General features: G+C 43.6%; 1 protein-coding gene across 1 annotated transcript in view; it reads left to right on the top strand.

Moving 5' to 3' along the window:
* The first annotated feature begins 4,720 nt into the window (after positions 1-4,720).
* The window catches only part of LOC148052284 (uncharacterized), a 111,409-nt gene continuing 88,734 nt past the window's right edge, over positions 4,721-27,395 (top strand). Inside the window, exon 1 of the mRNA XM_087731488.1 lies at positions 4,721-4,908. The gene's annotated coding sequence lies outside the window, so the exon portion shown is untranslated. The remainder of the gene's footprint in view (positions 4,909-27,395) is intronic.

Here is a 27,395-nt window from a genome sequence, read left to right as displayed (position 1 = left end):
AGACCAGAAAAGCAATGCAGGGAAAGGAGAATAAATGAAAAATATGCCTGACTCCTGTCGTGTTGAAGATCAAGGTCTGTCATCTAATTATGCACTCCATGATATGTATAAAGGGTGGTATTGGAGATGGCTCTCCAAATTTTTAGCCTTGTGTCTATGTTCAGAGTTGGCTGCAAGCTAGCAATGTTCTCGTGCAACCAAGTCCATCTATAATGAGTATGTGTGGGATAGATAATTTTTTCTTTTCCATCTGAACTTGAATAAATTATCTGAACTATTATTGGAATTGGAAGGGATTCCCAGGAAAAAAAAAAAAGGCATCTTGAGTGAACTGCAGTGACAGTCTACAGCTTTATGGCTCTCTTTCTCTTACATGGCTCTAGACAGTATGAGCAAGCCTTCTCCAGATGGAGATTCTCCAGAAGGACTGAGTTTTGTTCCCCACAAGAAAGTGAAAAAAATTTCATTAAACAGTTACATTTGGAAAAAAGAAAGGGCAGGAGCAGCTCTTCAGGTCCTAAGCAGCATTGGCTATGGTGTGAAAGCAGGTATCTATTCAAACTCAGGGCAAGAGAAGCTCAAAATCCAGGAAGGAAATGCTTGTTTTTCTCTGCTCAGGACACAGCATGGAAAAGGTACAGGAAAGGCAGAGAATATATATGATCCCTGCAGGATAAAGGTCTTGTCTCAGTCAATATTTACTCTCTGGATGGAGATGAAGTCATCCCAAATGTACACAGTGCTCTGTCTCTTCTTTATACCCTTTCCCAGAGGTGCAGTCTGAGGTGTTTCAACCTGCAATGATGGTATTAAATTACAGAGTACGAGGATTTCCCTGTGCTTCCTTCCCCAGCAGAGAATGGTAGGCCATCGAGTAGGTTGTAGCAGCATGGATAAGCTCCCTAGTACCCACACATAGTGCTGCTGAAAAGGGGCTTAGAAGACCGTGAATCCCTTTGATTATGTTCCTTGTCGCAGATGGTTGATTGATTTATGAACATGGAAAATCACAAATCCACCACTGCCAGCCCAACAGGCAGTTTGGTTAATGTAGAAGAGGCTCAAAATTACTGGTCTTCATGTTTACAGGGATGTTTTTTTGTTAAATATTTATGTCAAACATGCTGTCCTCCCCCAGAAAAAAATTCAGCTGTCAGTGTGATTGAAAATAGCAGGGGACTCTTGCCTTTAACCGTCAATTCGGTTAAGCAAATTTAGCAGTACAGATTTTATAATATTTCAACTTTTCATTAAAAAGTGTCAAGTAAAGGGTGGCAAAATCCTGCAGAATTTCTCCCTGGCTTTGCTGCTGCATTGCTTGGTTCTGAGAATTGCAGCAAAATAGTCATGTGGAGCCCTCCAGCCACAGGGCTCATGTAGCTTGTGTTCACCTGTTCCTTTTGTCTAGGAGAATTGCTGGACTCAAAGTCATGAGAGGATGGTTAGAAGAAAACAAGTTTGATATGTTTGCCATAAATCTGTGAACCAAATAGCCTTTCAAGTATGTATTGTCTAAGTATTTTAATGCTCTTTCATTGTATTTGGATGTGCAGAACAGTACCTTGCTGCTCCTGTAGTACTATAGCTGTCCTGAAGGCAGAGTTGAATCCAGCACAATTTCTTGATGGTGTGTTAGTGTGTTGTTCATGTCCAAGAGGAGAGAGCAAAGGTTGTTTTCAGAGAGGCTTCTGAGGTGCATGTTGATTACATCCCTGGAGGTCTTTAAAAGACGTGTAGAAATGGTGCTTAGGGACATGGTTTAGTGGTGGACTTGGCAGTGCTAGGTTAATGGCTGGACTTAGTGATCTTAAAGGTCTTTTCCAACCTAAACAATTCTGTGATTCTATGTATTTAAGCAGATATTTGCAGCCAGTTTCCCACTTGCTTATCCTAAACACCCAAGTAACAAGTTGTCTGTAAAGCAGCATGGGTTTTGTCCATCTTCTAGACCATGGCTCTAACTGTGCGAAGTCTGCTGCCCTGGTGCTTAAATAAAGAGTAGGTTGTATCATTGTACTATAGAGGTAAAAAAGATTTCAGCAAAGGCCATGGTTTTCTTAAGAGCTTTGGAGTTATGTGTTTAGTCCCTGTCAAATCTCAGTGAGATTTTGGATACTTACAGATGCCTTCCAAAAAGCCGCAGAAAACCTCTGTCTGAATATTTCCCATGTTTGCTGCTCCCCCCCCATCCAGCAACCCATGACTGCACCTGCCTGCACATCACTGTGTTTATTCCAAGAGGTCTCCAGGCTTCATCCAGAGGGAACGCGCTCATAACAGGCTGAAATATTATGGAATATGCACTGGGACATTGGAATTAGGATGAACCAGACAAGGCAATAGGAATGACATATACAAGATGGCTGAGATGTCTATGCTGAGATCACTCAAACAGTGGATTTGGAAGTAATGGGGTAATAGGGAAATATATTCAGAATTAATGTATTCATATAAATATTGTACAGTAAATTATTTCCCAAATAGCATTCATTACTTTGCAGCAGAGGTCAAATAATGGAGAAAATGTATTTGTGAATAAATTATTCAACAATTAATGCAAAACATAGCAGCTAAATTATTCACAGAGACTAATTCAACCAGTTCTAATTCATTTCCACTTTGAAAGTGTTTCTGGTTACATCTTACATGAGCATTTCAGCTGGGGTCACAAGTGCACTTTTGAAGTGAATCTCACAGTTGCCGGCACTCGCACAGCTTCAGCTCCTGTTGCTGCGCCGCCTCACAGCACGTGAGCCAATTTTGGGGGAAGCCAGACTGGGAGGTGTGCTCTGGGAGAGCTGCTAACGTGCTCCCTCTGCGGCACGTGAGGGTCAGTCATCCTCCATGCCGGAGCAACCAACCTGCGAGACACACGTGGTGGGGCTGCCGCGTCCTCGGTGCTGGCTGCTTCTCCCTGTGGGTCTTTTTCTGTGGTGCCACCCTGCTCCCTAACCAGGGTGTAGCCTGTGGGGAGCCCACACACCACAGCCGAGTCCCGTAGAAAAGCTGAGGTCCTGGTGCTCCTTGGTGGTGTGGGATAGGGGGAGGAGGAGTGAAATGTGAAATGACAGCAACATGGGATTTGTGCAAGAACGCTGCCCTGTTTCACCTACCCCAGCACGGAGACCCCAGCTGATGGGAAAGGTGTTTAATCTGATCAGGAGCTGCTTTCTAGAGGGGTGCTGGAGAGCAAATTTGCTGTGATATCAGTGCATGGCTCTCACAGCCAGCAGAGACCATTACTCACCCTCTTCACGCTGCAGTTACTGAATTTCATCCACTAAGGCCTGTGTGGAGCCTGATAACTTGTGCTTAACTGCATAAATCCATAAAAGTGTTTATTTTTGACTTGAAGACACAAATAACCTATTGCTTTCCTGGACCATTTCTCCCAGTGTTGACTACCCTGGTATAATAAAAAAGAAAAAAACAACCACCAAACAAAAACCTGCCAATTATTCTTAAATTGAATTTGGCTTCGAGAACAACTTCACTGGAAGTTGTTATGCCTCTTCCCACCAGCCCAAAGATTTTTTTAGTAACCAAAACTCCTTCTGCTTACAGATCTTAATATTCTTTTTCAGTTAGATAAGTGGTTTGACCTCTGTCAGCTTCAACCTGCAAGAGCATGTTTTGATCCCTCAAATCATGGATGTGCAGAAGAGATTCAAACTCCTGCTTGTTCGGTGTGTTCAAAGAGAAGGTAAGCAGCCTTCCATGAGGTATTTAATTACTGGTTTGACTAATAACATAGACCTGGAATAATAGCACTGCTTCTGCTCATTAGCATTTACTTTTCTTTTTTCTAAGGCAAGGAATGAGCAGCACCATTTTGTGATGGCATTGTAGTCAGTCCCTTTGCAAAGGGTCCCCCACGTCGGGGTGGTTTTGAGGGGCTGTTGGATCTGCTTTGCAGTGTGGCAGCTCTGACTGTGTCAGAGCCCCAGATGCCTGTTCGCAGGACCGGGGAAAGGCTGGGGATTCCCCGTATCTGCTGTAATGCCAGTCAAGTTAATGGAAGTGCAAGAGGGAGATAAGAATTACATGTGTATTAAGGAGGTTAAGACATGTCAGCAAAGCTGACTAAAAAAATGTCATTTTTCATAGTTAATTGCAGTGTAGAGTAGCAAAAAGTACAGTGTGCTTCTCGAGGTAAAATCTGAATGCAGAGAAACACAAGAGAAACGTAGTAAATTCACATATTTCGAGACCCCATGTTTCCTTTGTACAAGCGAGCAAGCTGCTTTGCCAGCAGTGCTCCCCAGCTGCTGCGACAAAGCCACTGAGTGGACTCGTTTAGGGGAGAGCCAGCTGGCAAGTGGGTCTCCCCTTGGGCAGAGGCACCTCACGGGTCACTGGTGGTCTCTAGCTGTCTAGCTAGAGGCTGGGGGTTTTTTTTGAATTTCATTGTATGGAGTCAGGATTTGTGGGTGCACATGCAGAAATGTGAGCAGAAGCAGAAGGTGGTGCAGAGCAGCAGGGGCAGGAGCAGCAGGAGGTGATGCAAGAGCAGGAGGTGCAGGAGGTGGTGGAGGAGCAGCATGAGGGGGTGCAGGAGCTGGTGCAGGAGAAGGGGAGGTGCAGGTGTGGGGCATGTCCCAGCTTGCTTAATTGCCTGATTCCCAAGTGGGCTCAGGTGTGCATCTCTCCTCAGCCCACCCTCAGCTCCTCAGAGCAGACATTGCCCAGGCAGGCAGGAGGTGTGGGTGCTATGGGAAAGGTTCCTGGAGTGCTTGCAAGTGGCAGGAGCTGCTTGGGGAGCACTATCCCCTCAGTGGGCACCCGAGGGGGGGCCCTGTGTAGGCCTGCAAGTCGAGACCCTGAGGACCTCTGCCTTCTTCCCGCCATTCCCAACCTGGTTCATCGCATCCACGCAGGATTTAGGCTTGGAAAGGCGCAAGCGTGCAGGTCAGTCAGCCCCGAGGCCGGTGGCCATCTCCTTATCACGTGACACAAGGCTGAGGAGATCGGTCCCCCTTTCCTGGTGGAAAAGGGCATAAAGCAGCAACTGGTCCCAAGGGTGTAGGGGGCTGTGGGATGAGGCAGCGCTTGGGGCTTTTCTGAGGAGAGAAAAATGCCCTTTTAAAGTTAAACAGGCACCCCGGCAACCTGTGCTGTGATGGGGCCTCTCTGTGGTTATTTTAGGGCTGCTGTGAAGAAGTGAGAAATGGCGGGCTTCTGTCATGTGGTGTGTTAGAGGTCTGTGAGCAAGCTGCCCAGCAAGGGTCTGAAAAACGCTGTTGGAAGAGGTAAAAGCTTCTCTTTTTCTGGCGATTTCCTTCCTCAAGTAGCGAAGTGTGATGTTGGGTGGTTGCTATCAGCAAACTTTATTTTCTTTCGAAGCCATATTCGAATCAGCCTGCTAATGTTGCTTGCAAGTGGAGGGGAGTGTACTCCTCCCAGAAAATCAACATTTTAACCCAGCCATTTTGCTAAAGAGCCAGGTCTGCAAGTTCAGAAATGTTTGGAAAGCAGAATCTCAGTAAATTTGTGGTCTGTGACAAGGTGTTACAGGCAGTTGTTGATATCTGCTTCCAGCACAGATGGGCCATGGTGAGGTACATCAAAAATACTCAGACTTTCAGGAGCCGAATCTGTGGTGTTTATTTGGATTTACTTTTGGGAGGTGGGGTTTAACATAGTCTTTGTTTGATAGAGTGGACGTCTTACCCAAAGCGAATGAACGTTTTTCTCTTATTCTCTATTTCAAGGATATACTATTTTAAGATAGCTGTTGTCTTTTAGTATTCCTTACTACTTTTTTTTTTTTTGTTACATTTTCTACCATATATCATAACCAGAAATTTGGAACAGGTCACTTGTTCCGTTGACACAATTTCTTATTCCCACTGAACTAGAATCCCCAAACTTGCAGTATTCATTTATGCTTTCATTATGTGCCACTGAAGTGTAATGAATACGTGGATGCCTCAGTAGCACACCCAGATGTCTTCCAAAATAATCATGAAAATTAACCAGCCCAGGCATAAAATGTACTCTTGCCCTTAGCATGATTGTATTGGTATTAATCAAGGGGAAAAGAAGCTATTAACTGTCTCACAAAAAGTATGAAAGAAATTATTCCTTTCCACTGAGTGAGATGCTGGAGTTTTCACAAGAAATCTGTGTTTTTCAGTCTCCAAAGAGTCGCGGTGGGTGCTGCCACCCAGCCCCTGCCTGCCCGTGGCCGTGGAGGCCTGGGGGTGAAGCTTTTCGGCAGGCAGGCCTGGGCATGGAGTCTCAGTGCTCAGTGGTGCTGGGGCACCAGCACCGGCTCAGGACATGCTGCTTTTGCTCTGTGTTTGTACGAGAGGCTTAGCAACAACTTCGGCGTGAAGAAAACGTGTTAGGCTTTGTCGCATTTCATGCTGCATCTTTTTGTGGCCTCCCAGGACTAAATCTGCATTTGTGTTGCCAGTATCGGGAGTAACTGCTGAAGTCTTTGGTGTTACAGCAATGAAATACCAAAATCGTGAGCCTGAAAGAAAAGAGATCGGGTTCGACAGAGCTCAGGCTCAAAAGTGCGTTACCATGGCTTAATGAATTATCCTGCGTTAGCTGAACAACGTGTGCCTTTACCCAAAATGTGAGATAAAGCCAAGTTAGAGAACACCTCTGTCATTAAGGTTTGAAACAGGTAACCTGGTGTTCGCCATGTTTTGAGTGTACGCCTGGCAGCTGTCTGCCTGGTGATCAACAAGAGGTGGCAGTGTTTCTATGGCTGGCTCTTCATTTACCGTGGTGTCTGACAGAAGGGCATTGTGACTACACAGAAATATACTTTTTATAATCGCCTTGAAGAATATTATGATGGACGATTAATAATCCGACAGCAAAGTAACTATTTTTAATGGCTTTAAACGAACACTTTATTTCATCTTTGAACCAATAATCACTGTAATTCCATTAGTGCAGTAAAAGTTTGGGTGGCTGAATATGTGCTGGCCTCACTCTGCCTTGATGAGACCTGTGCTGGCAGGAGCCGTGTGTCCAGCCCCAGCACAAAAGCCTCGGGGCAGAACTGACCTGCTGGGGCATGTAAATGCGGCAGCAACTTAGTTATAAAACATCTTAATTAGCCTTGAAGGGATATCTGTTTGGTTTTGGGTGATGACTTTTGAAGGAGAGAGAATTTCATGGGTCTGAGGATATACACCTGTCTTTTAAAGGGGGACACTGAGGTGTGCACAGCATATTCCAGAGTGCTGGTTTTCCTGTTACACACCATAAAACTTTATCCACATTCTGCTGAACTGGGTTTAAATAGTTTGCAAAGTGAATTTGGAGCACTCCCAGCAATTTTTGTGAGCTTTGGATGAGATTTTGCATAGCTGACAACTGCTCGTTGGTATGTAAGTATCCTTGGTAAGGCTTATCCTGCTAGTCTGATCATAAGTACAGGCTTCCTTCCTCCTGGTTTCCACCTATTGCAGTTTTCATTTGAGAATCTAAAACCTGCTGTTGCTGAAGTACAGGGGAAAATGGTGCCTTATCCTTAGATACAGGTTTTGAAAAATAGTAAACAAAGTCACTCCTTGCCTGTAGGGAAGGCTGTATAGCTTTCAGCTAAAACTATGGCACTTTAGCAAGATGCTGAACTGTACAATAAATTGTTTTTTTCCTGCACTGTGTGCGAACACACAATGTGTATATTTGAAGGGGTGGTTAATAGAATATTTTGAATGATCATTGGTAAATGTTACATTGTACATGGCTTAAATACAGAATGTGACAGATACTGCAGCTGGCTGTGATTCAGGTAAGGAACATGAATGATTCACGAGGTTAGTAGAAGTGGAGTAAGTAATTCTTTCATCTTGATTATTTTCTCCCTGAAGCCAAATATCTCGCACATGGTGACAGCTTTGTAAAATAGTGTGATGGCCAGTAAGGATAGGGGGAGCTTAGAAAAGGCCTGCTAAAACAGATTTGATTTGGATATAAGAGATGGATGTCTCTTTCTCTTTCCCTGACTTTCTCTCTGGGTATGCAGGGAATTGTTAGGAACGAAAGGTAGCTGGCCCAGAATGCTAATATCTCTGCTTGGTAAGTCTGAGAGATGTTTTAATTAGGAAGAGGATGCAGAGACTTAGAAGAATGCAGTTACTCATGTAATTTGAAAACCCTGGAAACAATCCTAAGGGGCAATAGCCTGAGGAACAAATGCAGTTTATTTCTCTGGGAAAATATAGACAGATGTAGCTTGTATGTGGCTTTCTGATGTAGCTTCGTTGGAAAATACCTGTGTGATACAGTTTCAGTTGGCTGTTCTCCAGACAGAAAAGCCCTAAAATGCACTCTAGTATGTTTTCAACTGCTGCTACCCTGGACTTCCTCACTTGCTTTAACAATGCAGATAAAGAGCATCTTTACCTGAGCCAAACCCATAATCTAGTAGATGTGGGATGTAATCCATGGAAGAATCCCTGCAGTTAGCTGGAGGAGAGGGGATCACGTGTTACGCTGCCGAACATCAGTACGATTTGTTGCCAGAAGCTGAATCTTGCCAAAGAGGCTTTGCAGTGCCAAACCTGGCCACACGAGCCCACCGGGGACTGGCCAGTCACATAAAAAAGGAATGACGGTCTCTGTGCCAGCCCTAGCATAAATGGTCAGAAGCTCCTTGTTCCTATGATCATGATCACCTCAAAATTGCTGTCAGACTCAGTATTCTTGAAAGGATGATGTAACATAACTTAGAACTGACTTCAGTATCTGTTTCTGTGTTCTTTTTTTCTCTGCTTCTCTTTGTCGTTTTCTTCTTAAGACCCCCATCCTTCTCCCCCCCCCCCCCCCCCCCCCCACCTTTTCTTTTTCTTCTCCGGTCCCCTACTCTCCTGAAGCCTAATTGCAGGTCATCAGCACAAGGCTTCCTCCAGCTCATCTTCTCTGCATCAGAAAGAGGAGTTTCATGAGCCAGTGCAAGGCATTGTTGCCTTCTCTCTTGCCTGCAGTGAGCTCCTCAATACAATGATAAACTACTTGTATTAAACAACAGAAGAAGAATTTTGAGGCAATAAATAAATCATCTCCCTGCAGAGCAAATCGGTAAACGTCTACAGGGTAAGCTTTAAGCTCTTCCAACCTCAGGAGCCACAGCATGCATAAGGATTTGGTCCAGCCCTGCTGAAGTCAGTGAAAACAATCCTGCGGGCTTCTGGGAGCTTTGGATTGGGATTTGTGATTTCTGGGGATATGTGAACTGTTGGTATTCTCATTCCCCCAGCTGCCTCCATCAAAAAACTAAACAAATCTCACATGTTCTAGTTTCACTCTGATCCCCAAATGACACTCTGATCCAGCTGTGGCACTAGGGCAAGTAGGAAGCTGGATGTTTGCAAACACCAGTAACAATACTTCTCTCTCTTCCAAAACATTCAGTGGTAGTATTTCTTTTTTTGTTGTTTAGAAAAGTAGATTGAAAATGAGTTATTCACAATAATTTGCTTTCTGCTGCTTGTTTTGTGTTTTGACAATTTACATTTTGACAATTACTTCCAGTGATAATGCTTTAATAAATTTTAATGTTTACTGTAATTATGAGCTTTGTGAGCCTGTAATCCACAGTTTTGCATTTATTCTGCAAAATGTTGGTCATGTGATTTATAAAGATGTTCAGAAACTTGGGTTTTGTTTTGTACAGGGAAAGAAACAGCAGAGACATTCGCCTTTAAGGTTACCTTATTCTATCTCCCTTGTTGTCTCTGGTCACAGAACTTTGTGTGTTGGGATGAAAGCCGACCTTACTGGAGAGAAAGCAATGTTTCTCAGCAAATCCACTTGCAAGAAAGCTCAAAAGCAATTACACTAGGTAAACAAGAAAGGATGTTGTAGATCTTGTCCCTTTTTCTAGCTGGGTACTAAATGCAAAGCTGATGGGATTATTTGATTTCACCCTTCCAAATCCTACTGTGTGTTATGTAATCTTTAGTGTGCATAAATACATGTTAACAGAAAATGATGCAGTGAAAGCAAAATGGCAAGCATTGAAAGCAAAGCATTATCATGCAAACATCATGATACTAGGCTTGTGATTTATTCCCCCCCTGTCCCATGAAAGATAAGCCCATTCACTTGGATACTGCAGGAATTCATTATGTTCTTTCTCCAGAGCGCAGATGCATGAAACAATCTAATGTCGTATGGAAGCTGAACATATGTTATTAGTTTAAAGGAATGAAGACAGCTTTATGTGGTTGTGATCATGATTTTCACCTGATCTAGTTGCTTTTGTTCTCCTGGTTTCTATTGGATACTAATGAAACTGGAGCAAACTGGAGGGGTTCTCGCTTTTGGAGCTCCACCTCTGTTTTCTTGTATGTGTTTGTCCTTGTGAGTCTTGTGGTCAATGTATACCATAAAGCTCTCCACCCCATAATGAAATGCATGCCCCATTTTAGAGGGCATGATGAAAACTTTCATCCGACCTTGTCTTCAGGGAGGTTCTTGGCAATCAGCAGTAAAGGAAATATAAAGAGCTGTGTAGCAACCATGATGATTCTTCATTTCATTGCAGCTGCCATCCGGAGGGGCTGCCGTCCCTCACTTCACATACCAGATGGTGCTGTGGCTTCTGTCCTGAAGATTTGAGCCTCTTTAACGCTCCTCATAGCCATTTCGGAAGGAAGTAAATTACATCCTTTGGAATCAAATGTACAAGAGGAAATCAACTAGATCATTTCTCATTTCTGCCTTTCAGGGAAAGCAAAGTGCTCCAAGAACTTAAAAAATGGTTTAGAAACACTGATTCCATACTGGCTTAAGTCAGGTGCGTTAACCATTGAAGCAGCATGCCACTTTCTGCTGTGTCCAGCTTCTGCCTGTGACCTGCACTGTAATACAGTGGGCGTGCAACCACTTCTTCAGTGTCCGTTGTTCAGATGCCAGCCTGGCCTCACGGTCCTTATCTGAGGCCCCAAAGGTATACCTAGGGAATGAGAGCATCTGCTTTCATGTAAAAGTTGAGGGAACAGTGCCTTAGATTATGTCTTGCATTTCTGATTGTGAATTTGCTTCTATGTTTGTGGAATATATTGAGGTTTAAAGGCTTGCAAAACACCCTCTTTTCCAGATTTGATTGCGCATTCATTACTCATTACCTAGTGGTATGCAGTTTGCTGTACAGAGTAGCAGTAGTGCTATCGGTAATATCTAGTGTAATTAGCATTTGAAGATAGGAGCTCTGGAATCAGGCCAACCAAGTCCAATTTTGCATCTTGGAAATGATAAACAGGAAAATTGCGCATGCATGAAATAATGTCACCTTAGGCTTGGACAATTTTCTAATTACAGCCTGAGGGACCTTCTGGTGTAGGAATGGATAGGGGGGTGCAGGTCCATCTTCTACCTTCACGACAGGAAAAAACATCATGAGTATCTCACTGCAGCAATGGCATCTCCATGCTTGCGCAGCCTTCATACCATTCATAACTGCTGTCCAAGTGCATTTCCATTCCGCCCCATCTGACATTTAGACATCTTGCAATAGGAAATTCCATCAGGTGCCCACGTGCTGTGTAAAGTGGCATCTTTCATTTGTTTGACACTGGCATGCTGGTAATTTCATTGCTTGAACTCCTGTTCTCATATTATGAATCAGTCGGAAAAGGAGAGATGGATCATTTTCATATTATGCCCTTCATAATCATAAATACTTTAATAAAATTGCTTCTAACTGTACTATAAAGTGAGAATGCAGATTTAATAGTGTTTTACAAAAGAATTGAACAAAAAAGGCTGTGTCTTTTTTTAAATTCTTTATGATGGTTACAGAACAGGAGAAAGGATTGGAGATGTAATGTTTTTTAACTTAATTGTAGCTGGAACAGAGTTAGTGAGAACACTGTGGGTAAAATAACAATTCAGTCAAAATGTTATTTTATCAAAGCTGGAGGGTTTTGCAGAGGCATATTTATTTCTAGGATCCTCTTGCAGGGGACTCTTGGGTCTGCGGCAGAAAGCAGGGTTTTACGCACTGACCTCAGTTGCAAAGAACTCGTGTTCAAATCCCTTTTTTTTTTTTTTTTTTTTAGGATGAAGGGGGAAAAAAGAGAAGAAAAAAGTGCATTATAATTTGCAGTCCTGGGACTTTGCACGTGGGATTTTTGCAGTGCAGATCTTCATACATGTTCTTTTAGAAAAATGTGCAAATGTACCTCTTCGTTGTTTGGCAGGAAGGCAAATTTTGGCATCTTAGCTTTTACCTTGAAATAACAATTGTTGCCTTCTGCTCCGAGTACTTCATCTTCTCTGGATTTGCTGGGGAAGTCTGGGGAGCTGTAGGGGATGGCTGCAGCACATTCCCAGTACCTGGTGGCGGCGGGGAGGGTGTCAGTCAATTGTTTCTGAAAGATTTCTATTGGTATTTATTTTAAAGTATCACCTAGGGGACCAGTCACAATTTGGATTCAGTGGTGCTACAAATGCTGCAGAAAGGGGTGCCCTTTTTCTGAGGAACCGGAGTTGTAAAGTAGGTGAGGCAGAAAGCACATGGGAGGAGGGAGAGAAAGCTCCTGTGGCTTTATAGATGGGAAATGGATGCAGAGATACCTAATGATCACCTTGAGCTTGACGGGAGCCTGTAGTAGAGTCAGAACTGCAGGCCTAGGATTGCCCAAGGCTCAGAGGAGTCCTTCAGCCTCTCCTCGAGCCTGGGGAGCTCCTCTGCGTCCCCCTTTCCCAGAGACAGCTGGGAGGTGCCTTGCAGTGAGCCAAGGCAGGCGCTGAGTGCAGTAGTTATTCCTTCTATGTTCAGTGCTTTATTTCCTTATGCCAAATGACGTAAGTGATGCTGACTCTCCTAAAGCTCCTAATGAAACACACCCACTAGACAGTAACTGTGGCACTTTGTGCTCCACTAACCCTCCCAAGCATCAGGCCCTTGTTTCACTGAGCACTGTGGAAATGAAGAGCTGAGTCTTACCGCTGCACCAGCTGTGGATGTGGTTTCAGAGCACAAGTGGAGGACAGTACAGTCCTCCCCTCTTCTTGCACGGGAGAGGACAAGGCAGCGTAACGTAGTGATCCAAAATTACGAAATGAAGTCTTTAGCTTACCACTTCTCGCACCAGTTCCTGGGAGTCCTTTGTAGACATTTGCCAGACAATGGAGCTGAATGCAATAGGATTTTATTAGTATGATAGTAAACTATGAATGTAATGTAAATAATATTTCATATAGTAAAATAACTGAGTAATGCAATAGCAGGTAAAGACTCAATCAGGAATCCTCAGCCTTTTTTCACCCCCAGGTAGTGGTATACTTGGGTTCTTCCACCAAGATACATCTGGCTATTAGCCCCCTTTCTGTGGACTACCAACAGCTTGGCAGTCTGCACCAGAAAGACTTCTTATTTCCCCACTCAACTCTGCAAGAGTTTGTCGTTGACTTCATGAGGACCAAGACTGCATCCTTACGCATTGGCCCTGGTGGTTAGTGTCACTTAACAGATTTCAGAAATCCTTAAGCTGGGTCCAGAAGCACTATGTCAGTGCAGCAGTGCTTCCAGACCAGGGACCAGTCTTTCTGTGACACAGGATTATGCCAAGTAAGGAGGCCCCTTGTGCTTTCACAAGAGCTGGGAGAGTGGCAGCTGTTTGTTACTGATGCTTTATCCCAAGATCCAAGTGTTGATAGAGGGAGGAAGGACTTCACTGCCCCTTCGTTAGATTTGTACTCTCCTCACGTTGCTTGGTGTGAAATTCTGCTTCACTGCAGTTAGTGGGGCTGTTAGCACCAATGCTGAGATTTCACCCCTGGTACTTTCAGGGTGACCAAGATTTGCATTTGGTTTCCAGGCAGAGAGTTGAAGGAACTGCGAGCTGGAAGGAAAGGCTGCAACCTGCTTCTCTCTTGCCTTTCTGTAGGGCTTAAGAGAAACAGCTCCTTCTCAAAATACCAACTCTTCAGATTCATTGGCTCTTTGCTTAACATGAAATAGTCTTGATTTAAGGGACATTGAAGCAGCTGCAGTCAGGTTGATTTTAGACCTTTCTGAATTGTTTCCTAAATGTAATGTAAGTTGCAGTGAGAAATTTACAGCAGTGTGAGAACAGGCATTTCAAAATGTCAGATTGTGTCTGTAAATTGCCATGTCTGGTAATAAACCCACCTGTCAAGTAACTGGCAATCGCAGCCTACCGGTGAATCTGATTTTGCTGTGTGCCATTTCTTGAGTGAATCACAGACAGAGCAAAACTAATGATTCTTTCTCATACTCTCAACAAATTTTTGGAAATTCAGCAAACCTGGAGCTATTAAGTCAAATGCCCCACCTAGTTAAAAGCAACTCTAGGGAGATAAAATGTTAAAGCTATACAGTTAAGCACTTACATCAAGAATTCTTTAAACTCAGATTTGTTCTTCAAACCTTCTCCTTAGCATGGTTATATGCATAAGAAACAGTAGCCTACAAGATCTTCCTTTTAAGTATTTAGTTCACCATATATTGTGTATTATCCTTGCTGAGCATTTTGAGCACATGCATGCAGTGTGATGTCTGATGGGCTTTAAGTCTTTCAGCTCAGCCATCTGATCTGAGGAGGGAAGCAAAATTATAGCTGTAAAACTGTACCCTCTGATTCACCTTCCTGTTCTATTTATGATTTTTGCAACTGGGATGAATAAACTCCGTAGTCAGCGTTCAGATGGGCGGGTGTATAGTTAGCTCATTTCTCTGCACGTGTCCCCAGAACAGCATAGTAAATCTGGCTATTTTTGAAAACATTTTACTGCAATATTGTAATTATAATTCTTTTGGCATGTTTGTGTTTCAATGTGGTATATGAGGTGAATGAGACCGAAAGGCGTTTTTGGAGGTGCTACCCGTGAAGGTCATGTGTAAGTTCATTAGATGTCAACTGTATTAAAACACTGAAAAGATACTGGGGGGGCAAGTCTTCTGCATTAATAATTATCCAAGGTGCCTTGACCATTGTCTGTTACTGTTTTGTCTTCCTCTCACCGGCACACCCAGAAAATGGTAACAAGTAGAATTTGCAATGGAGTGTGTTTTTAATAAACAATGGTAACCTCCAAAATGGTTGACTTTCAGAAAGTGCATGCTTGTCTTTCTGCTTTAATGGTTGCTGAAGCACATGCCACCTAAATTGCAAAAAGGTATACCTTGACCCTGAAATTCTGCCAGCGTCCTAAAAATGTATTTGATCTACAACTTGCCCAGTTAGGTGGGCATTAGTTTGGTAAGTTTATTCTGATTTTTTTTTTAATCCCCCCCCCCAATTTATTTTTGCAAGCGTTCAACCTCAGGCATTGGCATCGCTTCCTTGCAAGGAAAACCATATCAAAACCCCTGTCCCAAGCTGTGAGTGCTAATAGCTGTACTTTAGGTACCAGCAGCTAGAGGGGGTCAGCAACATGGTTTGAAGCTTTGTCCTCTCAGACTGGTGAATCTTACAGTGTATATTACCTGGTGGGAAATGTTATAGTGTATATCAGTAAATGGTGGAGTCGCTGATATGTAAGGCTCTATATTCTTCCAAATAATTTGTTTTGGCACATTTCAATCCTGGAGATTTTTTGAAAAATTGTGTGACTTCTAGAGCATAGTTTATTTTAGCCTCCAACTATCCCTTGCTATGGATGGTGATACTTTCCAGAGCTCTTCAAATCTCCATTAGTATTTCCATGATAAAATCTTTCTTTGTAGGAGCAGGGAGAAAAGATTTGTTTTCTTTTTTCCTTTGCATCCAATTTGGCAAGGAAACTCGATGTTTAACTGTACTTCACTGGTCTTCCCCACCAAAGTTGAGGCTGGTGCTGCAGTGCTGTTAACTCCTCTTGTGCAGTGGAGGCAACTGAGCGAGGGGAGTCTGAGCACATGCAGGAGATCAGGGATGGTGCAGAGACTTGACCCCAGGTCTCTGAGCCATCAGCTGGTTGTCAGCCCTATTCAGGTGCCCCTTGAAAGGATGTTCATTTGGTCAGAAGAAATATCAAGATGTAGCAAATACACAAAACAGGGGCTGAGGGATTTAACCAGATAGTATCTTGTATAATCACTAATTACAATATATCCACAGCCTAATGAAGAACCAGATGGAACAGAATTGGGACACGTGCCAGCTCAGTGCTATGCCAAAAATCAGCCTGGCATTTTAAACCCCATTTCGGTCATTCTTTTCCACTTGACAAAGCACTTCTACATGTGTTTACGAAATGCTTTCTTGTTGTGGGACGTTAATGTGTCCTTGCCTTTGGTATGTTCCTATCTGCTCTCCTGTAGGCAGTGCTTCACCTGGTATGGTGTATAGCGGGATAGTTTTAGCGCAGCTGTATTGCTGCAGAAAATGATAAATCAGGTTTCTTTAGGAGTGTTATAAAAGCATTTACACAGATGCCATTCCTGAAGCTCAGTAATAGCACAAATGTATTGGGGATGTTTCTCAAGTATTTAATATTCTCATATATCCCATTTCCCCCATCTCCTCTCGCCCCCTACTTGTAACTTCTAACAACAGGGATGGCTGTGACAAAAGAAAATAGATTTTTCCCTATTCATGATAAAGCATGAAAATCCAAGTCACCCAAGGGAAGCCTATGAAATCACATAAGCTCCAGACATCTGAAGATGCTGCAGGTTTTACTGAGAATGCAAATGCTCTGGTGAAGCTGTTTTAGATGTCCGTAACAGGAGATTAATTCAATTAGCAGAGCTGGGAAATGCTGCCACAGCTGAAGTATGCTTGTAACAGGCCATGCTGCCATTTCTTATGGGGAAACCTCATGGGCCAGGGAGAAAGGAGAGTGATTCTTCTAGGAAATTCCTCTAGTAAAGCTGCTAGCCTATCAACTAATTATGTCCCTTGTTTGCTAGCGCAACCTGACAGAAAATAGTAAGCGCTCCTGGAAGACTGTTAGTTAGGAAGTCACTGGGCTAGTGGAACAATAAAAGTTAGCAAATGGCCATTGTACCAGAAACGAGCATGGGGAACCTCCTAACTCTAACAGGGTGCGTTAGCCAGTGCCATTTTTCAGAGCCACAAAGATGTGCCTGGCAGACACACCGCTAACTGGGGTGTACAGAGCAATACTGAGTGCACGTTGACAGGTACATTTGCTAGAGATTCAAGCTGGTGTGGATGCACAGCAAAATAGATAATTTCCTTAAGCTGTTTTTGGCAGTAAGGTCATAAAGAATGAAATCGCTTCTCCTCTTTTTAAGTGACTCCACTTTAATCCAGCTGAGAAACAATGCAAGGCTTTATTGGTGTAAAGGGGCTTTCCTTGCTCTTTGCCTGTATAGTTCCTATTCTACAAATCAATAAGAGCTTGCAATATTTATGTGACATCTTGAAGTCCTCTATACAAAAGCTCACTCCAACAACAAATATATGAAAATTCCCTCCACTTTCTGTCCATTAGAGCCTTCAGCTGGGAAATGTCAGCAAAGGACTGCTCAGCTGAAACATGACCTGCAGTTTTTCTTGAATGAGAGAGACATTGATGTTGCAAAGTATTGATGCCTTCAGAAAGATGCAGTTAAAGAGCATTTTTATTTACTTTACAACATCAACCTCTGTGCTAACTCAGTGCCCACAAATGAAGTCATCATTTACAAATAACTAACACAGAAATAACCAGCTCCTGCAGCAATTTTCACCTCTAAGGGCTGGGGAAGATCTGTGTTATCTCCACTGGAGTAGCACTGGGAAGGAAAATGGGAGGTTTGTTTATTTGGGTTTTAATGGTAAAGACCTAGATTTACTAAAGCTTTGCTATACACTTGTATGAAGGTTCTTGTTTTGCTCATCTTCTGTGCCTGTAACCTGATTCCCTTTTTAATTGTGTAAATTAATATTAACTGATGCTGATTCTGGGTTGGTTTTTTTTTTTGAGACATTCCCAGAAAAAAAGGGGAGGGCAGAAACCCCTTCATTGTCCTCGCATTCTGCGCTTAACTTAGCCCATTAGTTCTAATATTGCAAAGTGTTTTTAGACCTAGATCAGATTCAGCAGTTAGCAAGTGAAATACAGGTCTTGCAGAAGAGAGATGTAATATTCCTGTTTGTTCTTTTGCATATACTGTGGCATCTCAATTAAACATGATGGTGTTTTTTCAAAAGCTGCTGAACACACTATTTTTAGATAAAGAATCTGGCACAGCCCACTAATGAGAAGTTTGCTCCTTGCTGCTGCTAGCCATGGCCTCTTTTTTTTTTTTTTTGAACTTTGCTTAAAAGCCAAATAAGTAAATATTGCTGGGCTCTTGCCTTTTTAATCTGAAGATCAAATCATTCCCATGAGGAGCTTCTGTCTCTTCTTATACAGCTGTACTCCTTCATAATCAAGGGCCAGCATTTTAAAGTGGCTGATACACTAAGTGCTTTAAATTGTGGGTGCTCAGTTTGATGTGTTCAAAGTGCTGATTTTTCAGAAAGTCCCGAGCCACCCACTATTAAAATATCAGGTTCTGCTAGCTGGCTGCACAAAATTCACGGCCAAACGCCGCTACTTTATGGTGATATTTTAAAGCAAGATTCTTTAACAAGAAAGATCATATCTTCTGGAAGTGATGCCATTGGTTTGAACTTACCCTTCAGGCTGTAAAACAATATGGGAGCTCAAAAGCATATCCTCTGGCTCTGCTTCCTTGTTACCAGATGCAGGTGAGGAGAGGGTGACCTAGTGAGTGGGATGAAGTCCTGTGGCTGTCAGGCTGAAGGGAGCCTGCAGAAACTGAGGGCTGCTCCTTTCAGCAAAGTCACTGGGGGCAAGCTTAGGTAAATGCAGTTTTTGTCTTCTCATTTCAGTACATTTGTTCTCTTCTCAAGCATACCAATCAGATACACTTGCATATGTGTTTATTTACTGCTCTGTTGCTGTTCTTCTACCATCCCCAGGAGCTTGGTGGAGGAAGTAAATTACGAATTGACACTCAGCAATAGGTAGACACAAACAAAACTCATTTCCGAAAGCAGAGTGCACTGGGGTCAGAGCACATCCATGCCAGTTACCCTCACTTTTGCCATCAACTTTTGAGGCATCTGGCAGTGACTTCAGTGGAGCAAAATTGCTTTTAGCCAGCTGACAGTCTGCCTCATGGGCACCTTCCTTTGCAATGCGTAAAAACATAAAAATGTCTCTTCCAGCAGGATTTTCACCTGGGGTAAATCCCTGCACCTCCGTGAAAGTCAGCAGAGCTGCGCTGATTTATGCCAGCTGAGCACCTGACCTTTGCAGTCCAACCTGCTGAAATTCCTTCCTTGGCAGCACCTTAATTCTGAGGGGCCACTGCAGCTGCAGAAGATGAGGGACATTGCTTATGGTCTGTCATAAAGAATCCAAAGCTTTCAAGGGAAAAGTCCTTAATTTCAATCACTCTCCTTTCTAATACTTCGTAATGGAGACAGTCTATCACTGGTGAGGCCTTTTCCTAATCTGCTATTTCAGTGCTAAAGAAAGTATGATTCTTAGAAAGAGGCTTCTGCTGTTATGGCTAAGACAGTTGATGATTCTTCAGCCTGGATGTGTTAAGATGAACAGCTTTTAATTTGTCATGGAAATTAGTCATTTAAAATAGATGTTTTCATAGTTAAGTGGACTCAGTGTGAATCACTGTGTATTACTGTGTGAAAAGCCATGCAGAGCCAGCCTCACTTGGTGCTCTATGTGAATCTGAAGCAACACTTTATCAAAGTCAGTAAATTTAATTTAAATAAAGTAAATCCAGTGTGAATGAGTCTTGAATCAAGTCTCATGTTTTCAGACATCTGTGGTGGTTTCAGACCCGAGTGGAAGCTGTTGAGAGACTGCCACAGGGTGATTTTAATGGCCCACAGGAGAGTGCCTCTATAAAAATGATAGAGTGGCACTACTCATTAGCTGCAAGCTCTGAAGGTGAAATAGATAAACTTCACATCAAAAAAAGAAAGTGGGTCTGTGAGCCATTTGTAGGACATGTATATACCATGCAGCTGAGGGTGAGAAAGCACCCGCTGAATTGCCTGTCTGCATATACAGCGTGGGGCTGTGTCTGTCACATCGCTGCTGCGCCTGCCACAGGCTGCCTCCCTGCCCTTGGCACAAACTGCCTGTAGGCACAGAAGAGGTAACTTGTTTAGATCCTAGATGGTTTGACTTTTAAATAAGTGATGTTGGATCATAAGGCGGGATTTCAAGTAGGTTAAGTGATTTAGGAGCCATGCATAATTTTTGGCATTTCCTCTAGACTGCATTGTCAGTCCCTATCACCTCAGGGACCACCACCATGAGCAGTGGAGGTTAAGTTTCCTGTGCCAGGGCTTCAGGGCTGGAGAGTATTCCTGTTATGTGGCCAGGATTAGTGGCCTCTAACATCTGTGTGGACCTTTGCTTATTAAATCTATAACTTTCAGATTTCCAGATTTCCCATGATGTTCATGCAAAGGGAGGTTTTCCAGGTACTCCACATTGGGTATGGACACGGCCCTGCCTGGCCTCATGCCTTGAAGGATTTATAAGGATATCCACGGGGGTTCTACCGAAGTGCAAGGGCCCAATTTAGTAACAGGAGTGGGAAGAAAGTGAGAAATGTAGCTGAGAGAATCCAAACTTTGAAAATGCAGGTATGCATTTGAAAATGTCTGCTACCACCTGATCTCTGCATAGATTCATAGCTCCTGCTGCTTGGCCAGATGGCAAGTTGATGAGTAGCCCAAGCAGCTCTGATGACTTTTGCCAAGAGCTCGCTAGCAAAGCGGTGCTGTGGATTTGTATTCCTTTTTTCCTGCCATTGCTGGATGCGGCAGCAGAAAGCTGATAGCAAGGCAAAGCAAAGCACGTTCATATGTCCTCTTTTCTGTGAGCAAAACAGCGTTGCCAGTTTGTTGGAGGGTTTCTGGTTAGCAGATGCTGGCTAGAATGACTTGGACCTTGGAATACATTTTGGTTCCTCATTTGCAAGTGAAGAGGTATGGAAAACCCTGATGGCATTCAGTTCAGTTTATTTTAAATTTAGCCTTTATTAATTTTTGTAAACGATGCCCATTTACTTGTAGAGGAGCATAGTCTGAGTTGCCTTAGCATACTGCGCTAGACATTCCTGTCGTAGATCAGACCACCTCCCCTGACAGCTAATGTCCACCAGTTGAGGAGCTGGCATGCACTGTTTTATTATTTGTTGATTCTCCTGTGATATTCAGGTCCTGCAAAAATAAAAATCCCTCTGATGGAGTCAGCTAAAGCAGGTCTTTCTGGAAATGTTGCTTCACGGAGACGATAGGTAGCAAAGTCCTTCCCCACCACTTGTGTTGCTGAACTCAGAAATGCTCCAGTTGGAGTAGACTGGACGGACTGGGCTGACACTGGTTCATTGTTGTTATGCTGTGGTCAGCAGAGGTCTCAAAAACTTACATGTTTCTGAAAAATTAGGTGTTGCTCTATATTCCTCTGCACTGGATGCAGTATGTGCTGGTGATGAGACTGTTAACCCTCAGCGGTGTGAGTTAATAACAGGGGTCTACAGAGTAAGAGTAAGGTTTGCATGTTAGGTCTCTGTTACTGGTGTTGACCGTGCTTTGGAGACCCTCCTTTGGGACCTGGTCGGTCATCTGGACAAAAGGTAGAAAATACAAGTTGTCTTCTCTCTCCTCATACGTGATTGCTTCTCAGCACGAACGTTCAACCCTTGCATGCTTGGGTGCCTGGTGACTTCAGCAAGTGATAGACACGCAGTGAGGGTCAACTTTTGACCTTGCATCTTGTACTGGTTTTTCTCTGTTTCAGTGTTAAATTTCATGCCTGGTGCTAAGATAATTTTCCAGGGAAATCGGTGTTCTTGATTTTCTTCCCCCTCTGTTACAAAATTAAAAGGCTCTTGAAGCTTCTGATCCTGAAAATGAGAGCAGTGCTGGGAATTTGAGTGCATCATTGGCTTTATTAGAGCTAGTCCTGAAAGTAAATTTACTTAGGTGTGTTAGTGTTTGCAAAGGGAGGTTTTGATCCTGTAAACTGTCATAGAGGGGAAGAGGGCTTCCTAAGAATTTTGAGAGGTAGGAATGAGCCCATAACAAGTGCACTTCTAAGTCATTTAGAAGCTTGTAATCTTGTTTTAGTGTTAGCACACCTTCAGAAGAGTGAGCTTCCCATGCGCCATGTCTGACAACACTTGACTCGGGATCCAGTTAAATGCAGCTGGGAGGAGCTGGCTGAAAATGTTGGCTCAAAAACTGCATACGCTCCATTCTGTCTGGGTGTTGCTGACATAAATATGGATGATGAGAGTCTCTACAGCTGTCAGTGCATTTACCCCCATGCAAAACCAGAGTGACAGGGCTATGTCTGGTGTCTGTCATGAGTCATGTTGCTTAATTTTTTCATGTCAGGATTTTTTGGTTTTCACTTTTATTTTAGTTTGGTATGCCAAACATTTCAACATATGTAATTTATTTAAAAAAAAAAAAACAAAACAACCAAACCTTGGATGATGAAGATGTGGTCCTAAGTGATTCTGAAGTGTGAGGTATAGCAAAAACAGGGTAGTTGATGACTAAGATGCTTCTGATTCTTCTGGGTCACTGTGTTATTTCTTGGGAGTTCTATGTGGGCTGAAATAAAGCAGGTGTTTAGTCCATTTTGATAAGGAAATGTCAGCTTTAGTCTGTGACATACAATGAAATCAATAAGCTCAACAAAGCCTTGAATGGGAGAGTTGGCCAAATAAGCAGAGGGTTGAATCCCACAGCTCCATTTGCAAAATAATAGCTGCTCTCTACAACTGCCAGGACGAGATTGTATCCTGGATGTTGCCAGGGGCTTGCAAGAGGGTGTGGGAAGGCTAGTAACTGCTGGAGCATGCAGCAGCAGACCAGCTGGCATCAGGCAGCCGTGTAGCTTGGGTACAGAAGACCTCTGAAATGCAGATGTTACTTCAAAGCTATTGCAAACTTCAAGCCATTAAGGGCAGCTCTGTACGGGATAAGGCCAGAAATCCTTCACGGATGTCTTCTGCAATGCCCTTGTGTCCCTCTAAAGCCAGGAAGTGCACAGACTTTTAAAGCAAAATCTTTTTAAAGGTTTTTTTACTATATTAATTTAAAGCTTTCTAGAAAATACACAGGTAATTTTGAGCAATGGGCAGTGATATCGTTAGTCTCTTGAGCTGTTCCTGCCCTGAAAGGGAGCATGACTGAGGACTCCTCTCCATATTTTTCCAGGGGTGGTATGTCTCAAGAAAGGAAAGGCTAGCTACAAGCTCTGCCAGCCAGCTGGGGGACCCAAAGAGCACAAGCAATGGGGGAGGCCAGCTCTGAGGATCAGTGAAGGTTGTTTTAAAGTTTGAGGGAAAGGGTTCGTTTGTCTTATGCTGGGTGTTGAGCAGCTCAGCAATCTCAGGACCTCTCTGTTTAGGTAATAGGGAGAGGAGGTGAAAAGTTCAGGTTGAATTTGTTTTAAGGAAGAAGCAAATGCTTGTGTCAGGTTCATGGGTCTGTTTTGAGGAATGAGCAGAAGTTTGTGGCACTTCGTGCAACCCAGCCAGTTCAGCCATCCAGCTTATAATAATGTGGCTTCATGTAAGAGAAACCACCTTGAGCTGGTTACGGGTGGCCAGACCTACTGTTAGGGACCTCAGTACAGGTAAAATTCAGTCACTTAAGATGATAATTGAGCTGCTGGGGAAGACAACAGCTGAGGTCTGACTTGGATCCTCTGGTGACAATACATGTTATGAACTCAACAAGGCACTCTGGTAAGGATGGGTGATGTGGGCAGCAAGAGCATTTGTGATGGGCATCTCCAGTCCTCCATTTAACAGGAGAAAACATCACTTTTCATGTCAACGGTTACTGTTGGCCTTTCTTTATCTGTGTTTGATTTCTCTGCATGGCTGGTGTCCTTGTTTGTGCTGTGTTCTTGCCTGCCTTGCTATGCCGGGCATACCAGGTACCAGTCCAGCCACTGGCTCAAAGAAGTGGTGAAAAACGGAGGGACCTGCTCACCAGAGAGGATGCAGCTCTTCTGTGGTGCTTGAAGGAGGGGTGTTTTGGATCCTGGCACCTGGTCCATCCCTTGTACAGATCTGAGCACTGTGGTGATTTTCTTCTTAGTGTGGCAAGCTAAGAGGATTTCAGGCAAACTACTCTCTTGAAGTGTGTAAGAGGTGTCTTGATGCAGAGGGTATTATAATACCCCAGCTGACCCTCTGTATCTACAGTATGACTTTCTCTCATGAGTTTTCTTTGGCTTTCACATAACATCTTCAAAGTGTGGATACAACTTCTTCTTTGTTGTGTTTTTTGCTTGTGGTTTGTGTTGGTTTTTTTTCCCCCCTTCCTTTCTTCTTCCTTTGCTAAAACTGCTGTGGATTCTGGGTTGCATCCTGTATTCACGTTCATGATCTTCACACTCTTGTAATTCCATGGATGCTCATAGCATTACTCTGGTTCACCCTTGTGCAACTGGACATAGAATCAAGCCTTTTATCTACAGCTGGGTTATGGGACTCCTGTCAAAATAATCTATTTATTTTTTAATACATTGCTATTCAGGGCCAAATTCTGGGATTTTTGTTGTTGTTGTTGTTCCTTTCTTTCTCAACAACCCTAGGAACAGAGGGTACCAACTGTGCAGAGCTTCTTGAAACAGTAGTGTAGGGTGAATGGCTCCTACCATCTGCACGGAGGGTGCTCAGCAATGCCCCTCCTGATACACAGTGATTTTTTTCTGCCTTTCCAAACCTCTGCTGCATGGGGCCAGTGCCCAGGTGAGTGTATTTGCACAGCCACCGGCTTTGGGGAGCCACTGACCACAACAGCAACTTTGCTGAATTTACTGACCAGTTGAAAATGCTGCACTGTTTGTTGCGGGTGTGTTGTGTCTTTTGTATTGACTGGCTGATGCCTACGTGTGCACGCGTGTACACAGCACTTGGGACCAGCCAGTCTGCGAGCGCTAGAAACATATATGCCCAGAGTTTCATATATCAGAATGGGAAGAACAGGTTTCATATGGGGTCGTCTTAGTTTGTTTCTTATGTTCCCAGTTCTGTGGGAGTGTGTGTGGTTATATTAAATGGACTGTTTAATCTGTCATTTCTCATGTGATGCATTCACATGCCTACAGAAGTGTCGTGCTTATGGAGCACACACATAGCAGCGTTACGAAACGTGGCTGAATAGATGCCTCAGTGTTCATGTGACGCCATGTCTGCTTTCCTTCCAGCTCCTTCAACGTTGTGCATGACTCCAAAGACATTTTCTGTTGCTTTCCCTACATTCACATCTAGTGTCAGGTGGGGTTGCTTTGCCTTTGCCTTTTTTCATTTACTAGCCATTCTCCCTTTCAGCAGGACTGTCTGAGGCTGGATGGAATAGTAATACTGAGGACTCTTAATAAGAGGAGATATTATAGCTCCAGAATTATTTTCTGACATTAATTAAGATATTATAACCTCATTCTAATTTAGTTCCACCTTCTTCCTCTTTGCCTTCCCACCCACCTGCCCTCTTTTTATAATCTCCAATATTCTCCTTACACAGCAGAATGTGTGTGATCTCGTCACAAAACCAATTTCTTCTTTTTGGGCAGCAGAGTATTAAGATTTCCCTCTGCATCTGCAGTAATAACATAATTAAATAAAGTAATAATAATAATAATAATTCTGATGTTTTGCTGTGATAATTTGATGGCCACTGCTAATGTGATCAGCATGGAGATGTCTCTTGCTGCTGGTAAATATTTGTGATTAACACAGATCTCTGGGGTTTTGTTTTTTTCTACTCCACATTAATTTTTTTCTTTTTTCTTTTTTTTTTGTTAAATTGTATTTTTAAGAAATACAGAAAGAGCCACTGGAAAACTTCCAGGACCTTTAACTTCATATTGCCCACCTTACTCAACCCGTGAAAATTGAATTCCAGCCAGGTTCTTTCTGTCTGTCATGCTTGCTGGCTGTTCATGGACCTCTGTGGTATGAGGTCTTAGGCATTGACACGCTGAAATTTGTAATGAACGGCCATTACTTATGGATGGCCTGGATGTTTTTCTCTCACCAGAAGGCTCGAGTCATTCATGTTGCATGTGCTTCTCAGGGGACGATAGGCTGGAGTGACCTTGGGCAGCATGTACTCTTTGCTGCTGGAAAGGTAATTAAAAATGAGAACTGGTAAACAGGGCTATGGCTGGTTCTCCATCACGCGGGAAAACAACCCGTACTTCCATGTTAGATTTCCTCTTGGATCAGGAGAATGTGCATAAGCTTGAGCTTAAGCTCAGCATATATTGCTGAATCCCCAGAGGTTGTCAGCAAAGGTCACCTCCTTGCTCTCTGCCGAGGCAGAGGAAGAGGTGGTAGGACATAGGAATCATGGGCCTCTGCTTGGAGAGAGGCATGGCCGAGACCGCTCCTGCCCCAAAATACTGCAGCTCCTCTCCACTCCCATGGAAACACCACTGTACCACTGTACACAGAGGCACTGCAGTTGTAAGCATGTCTGCCTGGGTCTGATTCCCAAAGATGCTGAATGTAAAGGTTCCCAGCAGCCTCCCTGGGTGCTTTTGCAGCTTAGCAGCCTTTCAGAAAAAGTCAACAGAGAGGTGAACGGCCTACATGTGGTTTTCTTTCCGTTGTGCAAGCGAGCGGGACTGTGGCATGGGAGGGGAAGTGCTCATTTCAGTGGGGTGGTGGGAAAGGAGAACAGGAGCCCAGGCAGCTGTCTGGCACCCACCTTCCTCCTGCCCCCAATCCTCCACCTGAATGCCAGCACTGTGAAAGTGGCAGTCTGGCCCTGTGATTAAATCTCAGCAACTGTGCAGTGTTCAAGAGCCCGTCCTCCCAGCCCATCAAAAACCCATCACTCAAGAGAGATCCTATTAATTGCCCGTGGAGATCAGCAAGAAGCATATGCAGCAAGGTGTGTCGAGCTTGCTGCTCCCAGCCCACCGAAATTTGCTTCCAGAAGGCTGTGTTTAGTCAAGCCAATGTGTGGGGCCAGCAAGGACTCGGAGCTGTAATTTGCACATCCTAGCATGACTCAACGGTAATGGAATGAAATGTTATGGCAGAGTATTGACCTCTCGCTGCCGCAGTTGCTCTGGCATTGGGAGTAAACAAATGTTAACGTGGGGGCGGTGATTCTCTCATAAACAGGCAGCAGGGATGCTCGGATGCTGTTTTGTGACAATGAATAGATCACACTGAAAACAACAGATGCTGATTTCAATAAAATAATAGCGTTTTCAGGCAATGGTTTTCTGCAACTTCAAAGAGCTTTGCAGGCCAGAATTAATAAGCTGGTGTTACTGTGGGTTTTTGCGGCACAGCACAGCGATAGACCTGTTCATTGCCGGCTTTCAGCTTAGCCCCTGTTCTTCAGTTAACAGTAAACTGCTTTGCACAAAGGTACTTTAAAAAAAAAATGTTGTACTGGCCTTTATGAATGGGCACAGCTCCGAACGAC

This window comes from Nipponia nippon, unplaced genomic scaffold, assembly GCF_047370975.1.
Source record: "Nipponia nippon isolate SJK-2023a ecotype South Korea unplaced genomic scaffold, ASM4737097v1 scaffold_5, whole genome shotgun sequence".
Classification (NCBI taxonomy): Eukaryota; Metazoa; Chordata; class Aves; order Pelecaniformes; family Threskiornithidae; genus Nipponia; species Nipponia nippon.
This window is presented reverse-complemented; position numbering and strand designations above follow the sequence as displayed.